This window comes from Corvus kubaryi, unplaced genomic scaffold (genome assembly GCF_017639235.1).
Source record: "Corvus kubaryi isolate FWS band 111438036 unplaced genomic scaffold, C.kubaryi_AGA036_p1.0 split3-73, whole genome shotgun sequence".
NCBI classification, from domain to species: domain Eukaryota; kingdom Metazoa; phylum Chordata; class Aves; order Passeriformes; family Corvidae; genus Corvus; species Corvus kubaryi.
Window position 1 is genome coordinate 27,655,138 of NW_024582091.1, and position 16,460 is coordinate 27,671,597.

Sequence of the window (16,460 nt, forward strand, 5' to 3'; positions counted from 1 at the left end):
AGAATAGAATAGAATAGAATAGAATAGAATAGAATAGAATAGAATAGAGGTGAAGTGCTGGAAAGTCCAGCTGTTCATCAAAGGGAATACAAATTTGAGAAATTAGGATAAGAAACCATTCTTCTGTGTCCAAAATATTTTTATAAGTTGTTGGCAGCTAACAACTTTTGTAACTGGTGTGAGTCACCAACAAAGATATAGTTGGAGTTATTTAAATTTTCTCTCAGGATTATTAGCTTTGTAGGCTTCCTGAGAGCTATTGAGCCACAGTACAGGTTTTGCAAGTACAGTGATATGTCTACAGAGTTATGATCAGATAGAGCTCAGTAATTGAGGACGGGTTTATCAAATGCCTTTGGTGGTGTCATAAAGAGCTAGACCGTGCACCTTAAGCATTGCAGGCCTCTAGTTCATTTTGCCCTTTGTGGGAAGATGCATTGTGCTTGTAGTTTTTGATTAAGACACACCTATGAACTGCAAAAGTGGCACTATCCCAGGATTCACTCCTCAGAGAAGAGAGGACGCAAGGCTGGTTTTGTTTTTCTTCAGAACTGATGCCATAGTTGAAAAGACAAAAATTTTAGGAAAAGACACAAGGTATTAGATCTTTTTGGTGCTTGCACTGCCCTTTCATTTAGCCATTACATGCATTTATTTTAAGTTAAGCACTGCTTAAGATGAAACAGGACATTGCATTGCAGCGGTGAATATTGCAGCACTGCATTATAGCTAGTAACCAGGGTATTGTAGCGATAAACCAATAAGAAAAGGAAAAACATTCCAGATTAATTTTAGTTTGAAATTTAGAACATGGATTTATTCCTCTTTCACTTGACAATTAAAAATTGCCTCATTTAGAGACATAAAAGCTAATGTGTCAAAAAGGAACTTTTTTTCCTCAGCCGAATCCTTTTCCTCACATCCACCAGCGTGGAGGTCCTCACAAATACTAGTGGCAGCACAAAGGGTACGGCACAAACCTAAGTCTAGGGCCTTGGCAAACCAAGAAGGAAGAATTGAAGTGAAAAAAACCATTCCTTTTAAATACAGTCTGTATCTGTGTCTACTTTAAACCACAGCCTCATACACACAGGTTCTTGTCCCTGCTTAGGGTGTAATTCTGTTCTGTCCCATATGCTTGCTCTGCACATTCACTTCTTGTCTTCAGGAATTTTTGGCAGCTATGAGCTGTGGTTTATACTGGGTAATTACTGGAGCTGAGTTACTTAAATGTCCACAAGGAGATGAAAGTGGAGGTGGGGATTTAGTCATCTAATCCAGCTCTGCTTTCTGACAGGGAGAGGAGTTTAACTCACAGGTGTTACAGTCAAAACCAGTCTCCACATTATTGTGATGACTGGAGCAGGATTTCCAGTGCAAGCACTCCATCCCCTGTAGGGGGAACATCCAGCTGGCACAAGGGCTTGGTTATGAGAGGTACTTCAAAACAGTTTGAGATCCAATTATGAAATGATGAAAACACTTAGGGGACGTACAGGATGTTTGATTTAGAGAAATTATCTCCTCACAGGTAAAATGACCTGTGCTTGTTAGTAGAGTGCATAGTATCATCTGCGGACTTTAATTAAATTGCTATTTCTCCACACACTTGCATTGTATTATGCAGAAGGAATATGTATTGATGGATTTCCTCACTTACAAAGGGCAGAGCACGTTCCTGGAGAGCAGGTGGCTGGTCCTCAGCTGTCCCTAGGAACCCACCCCATCAGAAATCCCCCTCCAACTCCTATCAAAGAAATCCCTCATGGCAGCGGCTGCATCAGTGAATTGCAAGATGAACTTTGGATGACCGAAAAGCAAAACATGTTGGTGTTTTAATCCAGCTGCTAGAGTTGGACTGCTGCCTTTTTCCTAACCATACAACTTTCAGCCTCATCCCTGTTCAGCTCAATTCCTAGCCTGGATGCATTTAAAGCATGTAAATTATTTGCTCTCCATAACACCACTGTAAGGATGCTACTGTTTACTAGACCTTAGTTGAGCTTTCTCCAGGCTTTGAACTTTAATGACTCAATCTGATATATGTGACATGATGAGTGCTGTCTACATTTAATTATAAAAAAGATTTTTCTGGTACTCTGGTTTAATTTTAGTTTTGGCAGTTGATAATCTTCCCAGGCTAGACCAAGATCTTTTGGAAGTGAAAGAGAAAAGAATGTACTTTTGTACCTTAAACTACTTTCTGGAAAGTGTTAGAAAGAAAAGTTACATCCCAAAATAGTTTTCCCATCAAAATTCAGACAGTAAACATGCTGTAAGCAGTGGTACCCCTCTATGGATGGCAAATGTCTCAACCTCATATATACATTTTTTGAAAAAGCAGAGAGATGTGGTTTGTCTCTTTTTCACTGCAGGAGAGGAAGTGAAAATCCCAAGGGACCGTGAACTGCCTTGTGAGGAAGCAATTGTAAGAACAGTGTCCTCACCACCACCTCAGACAGCAAATCTAAATCAGCCCAGGAGCATTTCAAAGTATGATAGAGCTACAGCTCTCACACTTGTTTCCTCAAGGCTTATGAACAAAATCCCTGTAGAGCCTGACTCATACTAACCGTATTTGCCATCTCTATCAGAACTCATGTCATGAGCTAGAAGCACAGTCAGGATCTTTATCTGAAAGATTATGAATTTTTGTTAGAAATCTAATGTTAGCCTAATGGAGCCTAAACTATGCTCTAAATTTGTTTATCATCAAGTCTTCTGATATTTGTGTTTTTAGCCTGGAGAAAAGGAGACTCAGGGGAGACCTTACTGCTCTCTAGAGCTACCTGAAAGGAGGTTTTGTCAAGGTGGGGGGTGGCCTCTTCTCCCAGGCAACCCATGACAGGAGGAAATAGCCTCAAGTTATCCTGGGGAAAGTTCAGGTTGGACATCAGGAAACATTTTTCACTGAAAGGATGGTTATACATTGGAAATGACTGGGTACAGCACTTAGTGCAGTGGTTTGGTTGGCACAGTGGTGTTTGGCCAAAGGTAGGACTCAATGATCCTGGAGGTCTTTTCCAACCTTAAAGATTCTATGATTTTATATGATGAAAACTATGGTCCTACTTCATTCAATGGCATTGCGACTTTCTGTCTACATTTCATTCAGTCAATGTGTTGTGTACTCATTGAGGTGTGTCCTCTGCAGACAACATTTAGCTATGATTGCTGAATTAATAATTTACAGCTCTCCAAGGCAGGCTTTGTAGAAAGAGTTCCTTGTATCTCAAAGGTCAACATGAGACAGGGTTACAAATCCAAGGTAAAAGTTCTAACAGTGTTAATACCCTACCCAGTGTACCTAAACCAGACTATTCTCCCAATAACCGGGTACTGATGCAAATTAACTTTTGTTTTACTGGGTGAGGTAATTCTTGAAACAGCAATCAGAAAAGTGTGTCTGACTTTGGTAGAAAAATTAGAATCTAAAGATTAGGCTGTTGCATCCAAGGCCACCAGTCTACCAGAGGAAGCTGAGAGCCAGGCACAATGCTGCACTGGAAGATGGCTTCTTAAAAACAGAAAATCAGACCCAGGCCATTTACTGTGAAGGATGATCAATACCTTTCTGTTGTCACAGGTGAAAAGTCAGAAGGATTAGTTCAACGAAGAAAGGTACTGCTTCTAAGAGTGAAATAAAACTAACCACAGCCTAGGAACACAGCAGCTCTGTGTCATCACTACTCATCTTGGAGAATACCTGATCAGCAAATGGCATTATTCAAATGAATGAGTTGCAATGAATTTTGCAAATACAGGAAATAGATTTTGTATCTACGAGTGCTGATTGATTAAGCTCTTTCAAACTTAATATGGCCCACTTACTGCTGTATCACTGTCAAAATAAGAATTCCTTGGAAACCACAAGGAAAGAGCTCTGGGTGAAGAACAAGAGGTCTGCAGCACTGTACACATCTGCAGGACCATGCAGGCTGTGTGCCACCACTTCTCTAACCCAGAATTCTGATCTTATTTGGGATCAGGACAAATCCCAAGGGTTTCAGGCTCTTTCCTAGAGCCATGCAGCAGTCCATATTGGTCTTCAGGAAAAACACCACCAACAAAAAACAGTCCCAGTGACACTGTGTGGTCTTTTGTTACCTCCATCTGACAGCAATAACTGGGAAATGGCACGTGCAACATAATTACAATCTGTTGTTGCTGTCCTGAAAGAGAAAGTGCACAGGGAGGAAGCATGCGCTGTGCCTCAAATGAATTTTTGGCTAAAAAGTGACTAAATGGAAAACCCACCTAACACCTTGTGCAGCATGTTTCCTTTGTCTGTTAGTACTTGGGCTGCACAGCCAGCTTTCAGCAACTACTCTTTCTTCACAGACACTTCCCAAAAAGCCTTGAAGCGTTCAACACCATATAATATAAATTGAGTTTTGACATCATTTTAGAATTCTACTGAGTTTACAATGTCATCTGTTACACACGACTAGAAATCAGCATTGTCTGACTATGGCAAGCTGCACACATTGTAAATAATTTTTCGAAATCCTTGGAAATGTGTAACTTTGATAAGGTCTTTAGAAAAGATTCAAATGTGACCTATTTTTGGCTCGTGTAACATTCTGCTCACAGCTTGATTTTATCTTTATACAACTTACGTACTGCTAACTGTAGGTCTTGAAACTTCATTGAAGCCCATTCATCAAGCCCATATGAAAAGATAGCCATTATTCTTTTCTACTAAGCTCTGCAGATCTTCATAACCCTTCTCATGAGCTGATTATATTTCAACAAAGTAGCATTTTCCCTTTCTTGAAAAAAATGTCCTGTAAGAACCAGAAAACTCCATTAGATGACCTACATATTATATGTTAGAGCTACATGTAGATGGAAGCCAACATTCAAATAAATGTAAACAGTATATTTTCAGCTGTGAATGATAAGTAAATTATTATCTTGGATGAGAAGACTAATACAGATAATAGCTGGCTACCTTTCATCCTATTTCCAGAAGGTCAGTTCTAATACTCACAATCTTTTTTCATTTTACTTTAGATATTCAATTATTTGTGCTGGAACTGCTTTACACTGTCATTCAGTGGGTAGCAAAGTGCAACAGTGCATGTATTTAATTTGCTGAATCATAGCTAACCACTCTAGCTTGAAGTAGGAATAACCAACTCTTTGTAACCAACCCACTGTGTTAACTGAAATTAACAAATACTTGTAAATACCCTATATACATAGTAGTAAATATTTGTGTTACAAGCTTGACATATAGCATAATTAAGAATATGTGAGAATGATATTTCTGCTAGATGTATAAATGAAGGGAAACTCCACAAGAGATCTGTCCCAACAAATGTAAATACCTTGATAAATAAGAATTACTGACTAAGGCAATACGGAAAGAGGACCAAGCTCTTTCAAGACCCACATGAAGTGGGCTTGAAAGTAGATTAGAAACAGTGGTTAACTCCTCTCACATTTGAAAATAAAGCTATCAAAGTCTAACACAATGGTAGAGTGCAATGATACTGCTGTCGATTTGATACCTTCATCTTTCTCTTCCTTTTCTGAAGAAGAAGAAATAAATTATGTAACAGACAAACTGATAAAACTGCAATTTCTGACATTCTTGACATCCTTATAACATTAAGAAAGGACAAAGCCTGATGAGAATGAATGCAGAACTATTTCCCTTCATTCTGCTGACACTTTGAGTTATTCACTGTAGTCACAAGTAGCCTCTTTTTGTACCATATTGCTGTATCTGAAAAGTTTTTGCAAGAAACATGACAATATTCTTAACTTGCCTCTACCCAGCATTTTTTTTTCTGACTACATTCCCTAATTTACTACTTCTACCGAATGAAAGGCCTGAGTCATGGAAGCAATATTGGAGTACATTCATGATTTCAGGTATAATAATTTTGTGAGCCACTGTAGCCAATCCAGCCTCTAATTTGAGTACACTGAGCCTCAGCCTGTCCACTTTGACATCATCTCAAGCTTGAAAATACACTCTTTTACAAATGGACTGAATAATTAAAAACTGTGATGCCAGCATGTATTTTTACAATAGATTATACATATGTATAGTTTAGCTGTTGCCCTGCAAACATCTAATAATGAATCTGGCCTAATGCTTGCAAGAACACTCAGATGGCAATAATCATATTTATATGAGGCAGAATCCCATAGTCAAAGTGAGCAGGGTAAAATCAGCACAGAATCAATGAAAGAATACAAACAAACAAACTTTCTGACATAGCAACTAATGACAAAAGAGGAAAAGAGGTGGAACCAGTCAACCAGCTAAATGAGCATAGCAAATAACCCTGAAAAAAAGCCTCTGTTGTTGCCTACACCACAGACTGATTATCTCAGAAACATGGGCCATTTGGGGCCAATGGAGTTCACTGGGGGATTTCTTGAAGTCTCTTCTTGCCCTCTGGTTCTGTAATTTAAACCTAAATAAAATTCAAGTAACAAGCAACATTAAACAGGCCTGAAGTCTTTCTCTTAGGAAAAATTGCTAAACAAGGAATAGCAGTAGAGTAACTTTGTGAGTATGGTCATTCGTATATAATCATAATGTGGCTTTCAATTCCCTTCCTCCCAACTTGCAGTACTGCAATGTGTTTTAACGAGCACAAAATCTTTTTTCAAGCTTTGTTCAAATTTCCTTTATGAGGCTCATAATAGACAGTGTCCCTCTGAAACTAGATGTGGCTTCAGATTGATACTAAGCCTTACTCTTCTGATGATTCAAATATGAGACTTTTTCTATTTTTAATGTGCAAATCCTTTGAGAAGCCCAAGTATAACCACACTGAAAATACCTGCTTTGTCTGGTAATTTGAGATAGGAAATCTCAAAACACAACGTAGGAAAATTAGTTGTTAAGGATTATTCTTTGCTTGTTTGTTTGTTTGTTCGTTTGTTGTGATTTACACCATCATGGAGACACTTTCCATCATATTAAGACCCATACTTTGCTTGGTTATATATTAAAGAATGATAGATGGAAGTGTATTAGCATTAGATGCTGGTCCAAGCTCCTTCCCAGAGGTCATTTGGCCATCTATTCTCAGCTTTTCACTTCTGCTAGTGATGTATTTCATCTAACCATCTAAGTGAAGCTGGGCAATTATTTCTGAACATTTTGTAACACTAATGCATCCTTCTTTGCTTATTATTTTTCATATTCCTGACAAAATTAAGTAATTCATTTCAAGTGGAATAGAACATCCCATGCCACACAAAATGACATTTTTGGGTGTTTTGCTTTGTCAAGTAAATTTTTTTTTAATTCCCTTTGATCTGTTCTACTTTTATTTTTATTTATAAATCCTACTGCTGAACCAATAAAATCAGTTACTCATGTTGGCCTAGTTTCATCTAAAAAGATTTTGCTGCCTCCTATCAAAGAAGGGGTTCCCAAAGCACTGGAGCACTATCACTGTTACCAGAATCTCAGAGACCATCAACTCTTAACTTTATGGTTGGCATTACTGTAAAGTTGATATGATTTTATCAGTCAGGACCATCTCATGTGGGGACAGTTTTGGAGTAACCACTTCAAAAGTAGATAGCACCATTTCTGAACATAGTTCCTAAAGCAGATGACACACCCACCCCCTATTTTAGTAGGGAAAACAGGAGCTTTGTGGCTGTTGAATATTCTGTGCCAGATTCAAACACAGGGTAAATGAGAACAGTTTAATTTGATACAAAAGAGACAGGTTTTGGAGAATTCTAGTCCTAATGTTAATGGGTGAAGTTATGCTGGAGAAGGGTAAAAGGCTTGAAATGACCTTTAATCTTTATGGGGTAATCCAAATCTGGTTTTAATTTAGGAATTCTATATTTCTTTATTTTAAAGATGAGATTCAAGACTGCTTAGCATGGAGCAGCTCTCTGCAGCTGATGGCTTATACCACCACATGCAAGGTGTAATAAAGCCAGTATTTTGCCAGCCATCAAAGTTTACTCAGACACTGTTTAATCATAGCAGGGTATATACAGTGCATTTTGCTAACCGAAATCCACCTAATGGCCACATGCTTGGGAGAAATCACTGCAGAGTCAAGATAGGGTAGATTTGTACTGAGAGACAAAAGCCTGAGGTGCAGAGAGTGTTTGAGGCCCCTTTCTCTAATCTAATGGACAACAGATGTGTCTTAGTGAGGACAGGATTAATCTTCAAACATCTCATACCCCTTTGCTATAAGACACAATGGGAGTTGCTCATACAAGGAGAAGAGTTCCTGCCCCAAGCTGAATTTTCCAGGAAGGAGATGAGATCCTTCCTCTGACTGAGTGCAGAAGAGGGCATTGTAACTGCTTTTGAAGTGATGAATGGTGCATCTAACCAGCTGGAGAAGGCCACCTGCATGCCATACGCTGGGAGATGTGGAAGTACTTGGGAAGTAGTTAATAACTCCTTGAATTGGCAGGGCCAGATTTTGCTGCCTTTTGGCAAATGGTGGCTTCAAAAACTAGATTTGCATTTACCCTCAAACCCAGACAACAGCAACTGCAGCTTTTTGCATGTGTGTTTATGTGCATGTGCGCACACGTAGACGTCGCATTTTATAAACCCTCTTGTTGACTCATTCCAGAAGTGAGGCAGGAGTTTCTTCATTGTGCAGCTTGCGCCGTGTGCCAGCAGGACAGGATGAATTGAAGACAGTATTCCAAGTAGCCTAATACATTCTTGCTGTTGTAGCTAACTTTCAGTACAAAGCAGGAAGAAAACAAAGGGCTAAAGAAAGGAAAATTCAGAAAGATCTACAGTCCAGGGAACCTGAAAGGGATTAACTTGGTCTCCCGGGCATGATTTGTTATGCTGATCTGAGAATAAGACAACATGGGGCTGTGGTAGCTGCCGACCTGCTAAGGCCCTTGGAAGTCTGAATTGTCAAATATCACATCCCTTCCTGAATGGCTTGCTCCATCTGTGTTTGCTAGTGTCCACATTGACAGCTGCCTGCCATCTTGGCAAGAAAGTCAATGCAATTTGAGAATCTGCAGTGGATGTCTAGCGCACGCATACACAGAAGCGCACAGCCTTTAGGCTAACAAAGCCTGTTAGCTAGCCACTCCAGTAAATAAAGCAGTCCAGGCATCTCAGTATATAAACTAATTCCAAAATCATTAGGAGTGCTTGAATCCATTAACATAGTGGTGGCTGAACATGTGTTTACTCAGACAAGGTAATGTTAAGAACTGAAGGCTTCTGTATGCATTAACTCCCAGGCAGTGGATTCTGATCTGGAAGGTATGTGTTTCTTTAAAAAAAAGAGACATGCATCCATCTATCTCACTCATGATCTACATACAGCTGCTATTCAATATGGTCAATAATTATCTTTCATTTTAGTAAATTTATCAAAACACAGAGGCTATCTTGCTATGAATGCATATCACTGAATACATAACGAGAGCATTTTAAACAAAAAAAGAGGTAAAGAATAAATCAGTGAACTAGGAAAGAATAAAGAATTGAGAATTCCACCCACTGTTACTCACCCATTTGAATAAGAGATGAGCTGCCAGTGAGGAGTACAACAGCTAGTAACACTGCTATATTTATATAGGTCCTTCAGAAAGACAGAAAAATATTAACATAATTTATAACATGCTGTTTAATTGAATCAACCTACAAATCCCTGACTATTTGTGATTAGCCCAGCCCCTCCTTAATCAGAAATAAGGACACCATCAGAGTTTTCATATGGAGGTTATATACTGGTAACTGGGTATTTATATATATATCTTCCTTTGGGCTACTTTAGCTTTTCACGGTTACAGATTCATACATTAGGTCTGATTTTTCTGATGGGATTTTAAGGAGGTGAAAATACCTCATGAAACAACAAGAAATATTGTAGTTTCATTTTGCCTTCCAGTTCATGCATGGAAACCAACTAAAGCCTCAGGTTAAAGAAATTTAGGTCACATTTGTGCAAAACAGTTCTGCTGTCACAGTTACTAGTTACTCCTGCTTGCATAACTGCTATTTTCAAGAAAGCAAAGCAGTCCATTTCTTAAAGAATATTTGTTTGAGATTCAACCAAATGAATTTTAAAAAGAAAAGCTGAGCTCTAACAAGCAGATTGTCCCTAGAGGATGCATTACAAACCAGCAAAGATGTCCAGGCAAATGCCTGCAGCATTACTCACTGGCCCTGGCACCCGTAACTACTTTGGGGAATGAAGCACTGACCTTGCTCTGTCCTGTGTGACTGAACAGCAAACAGGCGACTTCTGGAGCAACTGAGGACTGTGGAGGTAGGAGAGAGGGAGAGCAAGTCCATGAGCAAAATGTTTGCAACTATGCCCAGCTTTGGGGCTACAGAGGTACAGAGAAGTTGCTAACTCCCTCCCACTCTGGACCATAGCTCAGGAGAATGGTAGAAACAAAAGTGAAGAGCGGAGAAACAAAAAAACCGCACACAAGCTGACCAAGTTGATTCACTTCACAAACACCGGCTTCAAGCTCTGATCTTTATTGAGCAAGACTCACCAAGGAGTAGACTTCACCCTCCGGCACCTTCAGACTCCCTTCTCCATTGCAGGAGTAGCTTTTTTTGTCACAGGTGGGAAAAATAGTAGGCTGCTGGTTTGAGAAGGGTCATAGCTCAGGCTGGGAGGGTCAGTGCTGAACCATCAGAAACATCAATTTCTGGCAGTTTTTTGTGCTGCTTCCTGTGCCAGGAGAGTGAATTTGGCCCACTACAAATACTGCTAGGGTAAGCTAGGATAATGCAACTTCAGTAGTCCAGTTTTATGTGCTACCTATTAATAAGTGATACTGCACCTGCGGTTTCCTGACAGTTCAGCAGGAGTACACCGACTTTGTCATTAGAACATACAGCCTTATTTATTTATTTATTTATTTATTTATGGGGGGGGGAGGAGGGGGTGGTGCATAATCCACCCCACACACTCCCTCTACTCATGAAAAACTTTCAGACAGTTTGCATAGCTAATTGACAAAATGTCGACTTAGATAGTGTCTCATCCTCGAGCACTGCTATTTAATATGTTTCCAATTCTTACAATTACCTCCCCTAGGCACAAAGTTGAGTAAATAGACTGGCATTTCACTGTACCTTGAAGGTCAACTAATTCAGGGTCTGTCCAGCCACTGGGGCATGTGGGTGCTAAAGCCAAGGATCCTGCCCCAGTGTAGCCCTGCTTTCTGCCCCAGACATTCTTTACATATCCGTAAAAAGCCAGCTCTCAGGAGCTAGGCATAGAGAGGTTAATCCTTATTACTAGTGACACTGGAAAAAGCTTATGACAGATGCACAGTGAGTCCCCTTTGGAAGACTGCATAACTGAGAGCATGGGAAGGATGTTTTGCACAGAACTGCCAGGAGGCTTAGAAACTGTATTAGAAAAAGTCTGGGTTTTTTCACTGCATAGCTCATTTAATGAACCTCTGTGCCTCAGGGTAAGGGAATGTACAGTATTTGAGCAGATAATCTATGTGACGTAACAAATTAACCTCTGAAAAGAACCTCAATAGTTATGCAAAGCTGTATCTTGCTTTCTTTTGAATAACTAAGCCCCATATCCTGAAAAAAACCCAAGTTCTTGCTGAAAGATAGATGGCTCGTGCTCTGCTATTACACTTGGTAGCAAAAAATAGCCATGGGAAGAAAAATAATGTTTGTATCTTAGTGGGGCACCACTGTGTAAGCAGCATGAACAAATGGCAAGGGTGCCTCTTCATCCAGCTTTCAAAAGGAAGTTTTTTGTGGAACAAATTCTGCTTTTAGCATAGATTGGCATTATTGATAGGGAGGGTATAAACCACACAGTAGCACAGAATCCTAATTAGCAAGAGTCACCAAGTTGCAGGTTTGTGCTGCGATCTAACTAAAGCCCTTGCAAAGATTTTCCTCTGTCCCACTGGGGCTGGACTGATGCCCTGAAGATTAGACAGGGCTGCATAATTCCCTAGTGTCTGCCTAAGCTTATGGTGGGCACTGTATCTTTCCTCAGCAGCTGCTCAGAAGGTGCCTGGGCAGGCCCCTTCCAGGCTTCTTGTCCCCAGGATCATTCCTCTTTGCTCCAAATAGTGTCCTCTGCTTCACCTGCTGCATTTCATTGCACAGCAGGGAACAACACAGAACCCTTCTTGATACCGAGCCACTGTGGTCATGCCATAACTTCTCTAACAAAAGCACAATAAATAAACTTTGCCTTTGCTCTAAGTGAATTCCTGCCTTCTGAAAAGCCAAAATAATTTAAATGTCAAAATAGGGTGCTCAAATTTCGTAAACAACCAGGCCTCAGGATTTCTAACAAAAGTGAATGCAAAATGAACTGGAGCTGGTTCATTACACATGAAGGCTTGCAGGGAAGCAGTTACATTCTTTGTTTGCCAGCTGTTAGGACTACATTAAGACTTTCTTACATCCTAGGTAAGTGATTTCACAGAGACAGTTTTCTGAGCAGTAAGAAAAGTCTCAGTGTGGCTTTTGGTTCAGGGCAGCCATGCCAAAAACAAGCAAGAAGGAAAAACAATGCTGATATCTGAGTGAAAGTTTACTGTAAAGTAAACAGTTGTTCTTGCTCAGCCCCTTTCTACATTATTCAGAGTGTACAAAGAGAAATTTTTTATGCTTAATGAGGAACTCTCATTTTGGTGTAACTGAGATTAAGGTATTCTATTAGTTTCCAGAGCCACAAGAGTCTTCAAGAATTTTTTTTTTGTTTGATATATCAAAAAAGTTGATCATGTAATGGGTTTGTTTACCTTCTGAAAGTATCTCTGGGATAATTTCCTGATGAGGGAACAGAATAAAATGGTAATTTAGTACTAAGCTAAACCAAATAATGCAAAAGAATAAAATAAAGGCAAACTGCCTGTACACTGCATCTTTCTCACCATGCTCTACTTGGTTGCAGCAAAATAACAACTTCAGAACAATGTACCTTTTAGGCAACCATGCAGAGCACAGTGCTTATACTGCAAAACAAAATCTCACAAAATGCAACATGCTTTAGATTTGTGCGTCAGAGCATTGTCTAATCCTCATTAGTTCCAAAACTAAGGAGTGGTTTGAATAGCAGAAGGTTTAAAACATACAAAAAAATATGAAATTACTTGAAGTCAGGAAGAGACAGTTTCCAGTAATTAACCACTTAGCTTCCAGTTTTGTCTTTAGCATGTGAGTAACCCTATAGAATGCAAGTTGTTGGAGAGCAGGTTATTAAAAGTCACACAGCAGTAGTAAATAACAGCTGTGGGGGACCTGAGGAGTGGGAGAGAACTTGGACTTTAACCTTGTCACTCCTTCAAGAATGATTGTTCTCTGTCCTGACCTTGAAGTAGTGGGATTTTCTGAAGGGAGAAATTCCAAGTTTGTGGAGAAAAAGGAAACATTCTCTGGCAGATTATTTTGTTAATAGCAGCTGTCTGAAACTTCTGGGATACTTGGAATATCCCAGTAAGTCCCAACAGAGAAGGCATAAAGGGCAGAGGACAGGTGAGATTGTGCCTGTCCTCTTCAGGCATTTGCATATTTGCTCTCTCTGGTCTCTAATTAGACCTGGACCCAGAACTCCAAAAGTAAACACGCCTCTGCTGAGAGCTGGAGTCTATATTTGGCCAGGAGAAAATGTTTCCTCTCAGTTTTACCTTGAGCATGAACATACACATGCAAGTGCAATTGCAATGTAGAACAAATCTCATTGGAGGGAGAACTACTTAATTTGTGCTGCAGCCTAAACAATCACTGAGAAAACATACTAAGGTCTTTTCAGCTTAGCTGGAATCAACTTAGAGGGCAAGTAATGAATCGAATTGTTACGCTAGTTTCCATGTCAGCAAAATAACAGATGTACAGTATAGCAGAGGAGGGGAAACTTGGGTTTTGTTTGTTGAGCAGGTGCTACATTAACTATCACATGGAAGTTTCTCAAGTGCATTTGGAGACAGTTGGAAGAAAGCCAAGAGTACAGCTTCCATTTCATCCCCTGGACATCCAGCTGTGCAGCTGCATAAGCCCCCAGAAGCAGCTGAGGCAGTGAAAACAGTGACACCTTGTCACTTCTTCAACCATTTCTAATACCCCACCACAAATATGAAATAAATAAAGCACCCAGGAACTGTCCTTCCTCAGTTACATATACTGTGACCCAGTGCCAGATATGCCTGTCAGAGCGTGCTAGGCAGATGGGGGACAGCCAGTTATCCCTCATCCCCAGCAATTACTGCACCCAGCACATCAGGGAATGGACTTAATCTGCACATGTGCTAAAAGGACTTTTGGGAAAGGTCAGTGGGGCTGTATAGAAGTCACAATGATAAGCTCTGTTGTAAAGAAATGATTTGACATGCCAGGCAACCGCAGAGGAACCAGTGCCTGTTTAATAGCAGTGCATAGAAAACGTAGCCAGCAATTAGGCTGAAGCTGTCATCAACAGGCAGAGAGAGGCTTAGCACTATTACAAGAGCTGAGGTGGCTATTAAGTGCAGTCTGTCTTCACTGAAGTATTCTTCCATGGCCAAATGACTTGGAAACTTGTGCTGATACTTTCCACAAACTCTTCACCTAAACAATGCTGAAGCTGTGGACAAGGGCAAATGGGAAGGCACCTTAACACAGATTCAAATAAAATATGATTGCAAAACCTGCAACCAGAGTTCCCATAAATGTGAATTGTTCAGGGTGTTTTTTAAGCTACAGAAGGAGGGAAGATGATAATACAGCAGCATTATTCAAGCATGACCTTGCAGAAGTTAACTGATTATCAGCAACAGCTGAAAAAAACCACTAGGTGAGTGTTTTTAAACTAATATAAAGTAAAGTAAACTCAGACATCTGTTTCCATGTAATAGGCATTCAGAAATCAAATGAAAGCAAGACAACCTGTGCAACACTGATAATAAGGATAACAGTATACACAACTGATAAAATACTGTGCAGATGTGCAGTGTTGTGTTGTAAGGGGTAAAAGTCAATAAATTCAATGCATTGTGAAGTATAAGGAATGCATACACATTAAAGTTCTATATTGACATTGAAATATATACATCAGAGTTATGCCAGTGACCAAGAAGGATGGGAGATAACAGAGGTAGACTTCAGATCTTATGACAGGATGTGATGCAAAAATAAAATATTTGGATTCTGTAACCAATTGCTTATTGAAGTAACTACGTGGTGAAGTCATAAAAAAAGAAAATACCCATATTTTAGTAGTGAATTTTGTCCAGGCTCTGTTGTGTACAACAATTCACTATGTTCAGATTCAGCAGTTGTGGTAGAACACAAAAAAACCAAACCAAACCATCCCCCCAAAAAAACCAAAAAACCCCAAACAAACCACAAAAACTCCACCAACTTCCAACCTTGCAACTGTAGTTGCTTACTTCTGGGGAAGAAAAAAAAAAAAAAAAAGGGGGGGTTTCACTAAAAATTAGGAAGCTTGTTAAATTAAAAGAAGCAGCTAAAAAGATAAAAATGCTTACAGTTGCCATGGAGACAGATTATAAAATAAAAATGAGATGTTCAGAAGAAATGCATACCACAATCAAAAGACTTTAAAAACCTTAAGTTAGTATAGTTAAGAAGGAGGGTACAAGAAACTACGAAAGGCATAATGACATCTCCAAAAATAGAAGTCTGTAAACGAAACAGAAAACTGAGAAGAATAAAAAGGCTGGTAAATGTGTAACACAGTGTCAAAAATTATTCTGAGAAAGAGCCTGTTATTCACACAGAAGCTGTATATTTTCTGAAAGCACCAACCAGGTAGCAGCAGAGACTTCAGCACTTAGATCTGAAGTACAAGGGCACTCTAAGGAGTTGTATAATAAAAGATAAATGATTCATTTGCATCAATATTTGCTACTGAGCTCTTTGCAAAAGTTCTGCTAGAGGGGAGTTTGAGGAGGTGTTTAAAATTAAAATATCAACAGCTTTAGAAAAAAAATTAAGAAAAAATAATCACAGATAACATTGTCACAGCTGTCCTAAAACAATCTCAGCTATGAATACCCTGGCCATTAACTGCAGTGCATAGCATTGTCACTCAACTTGGCCCTAGAGCTTAATAGCTTTTGTTTTAAGAGATTTAAGAGTTTTGTTTCAAGATTTTGCAGGAGGTTTTAGAGAAGAAAGCTTGACAAATGAGACTGATTTCCATACCAGCTAAATTGGTCATTTATAATAAGAATAGCATTTGTAGATAATTACATAATACCATAAGAGCAGTCAATCCAGCCTTTGGAAGAGGAAGTTATACAGGGCAGTTTTGAGAAGTGACAAGTGGTATTATCAGGGCAGAGCAGTGTAGGGGAGCCCCCGGGGCAGGGGTCTATGCCACTGCTCCAGCCAGGAGCAAGGAAACTGGGGGGGCTGGGGCAGCTCCAACCCCAGGGAACCAGGCACTGCTTTGGGGGACACAGACCAGCTGAGGCTGGGGCCAGGCTTGGACACAGTCCTGAGTGTGGCCAGGATGAGCATGGCC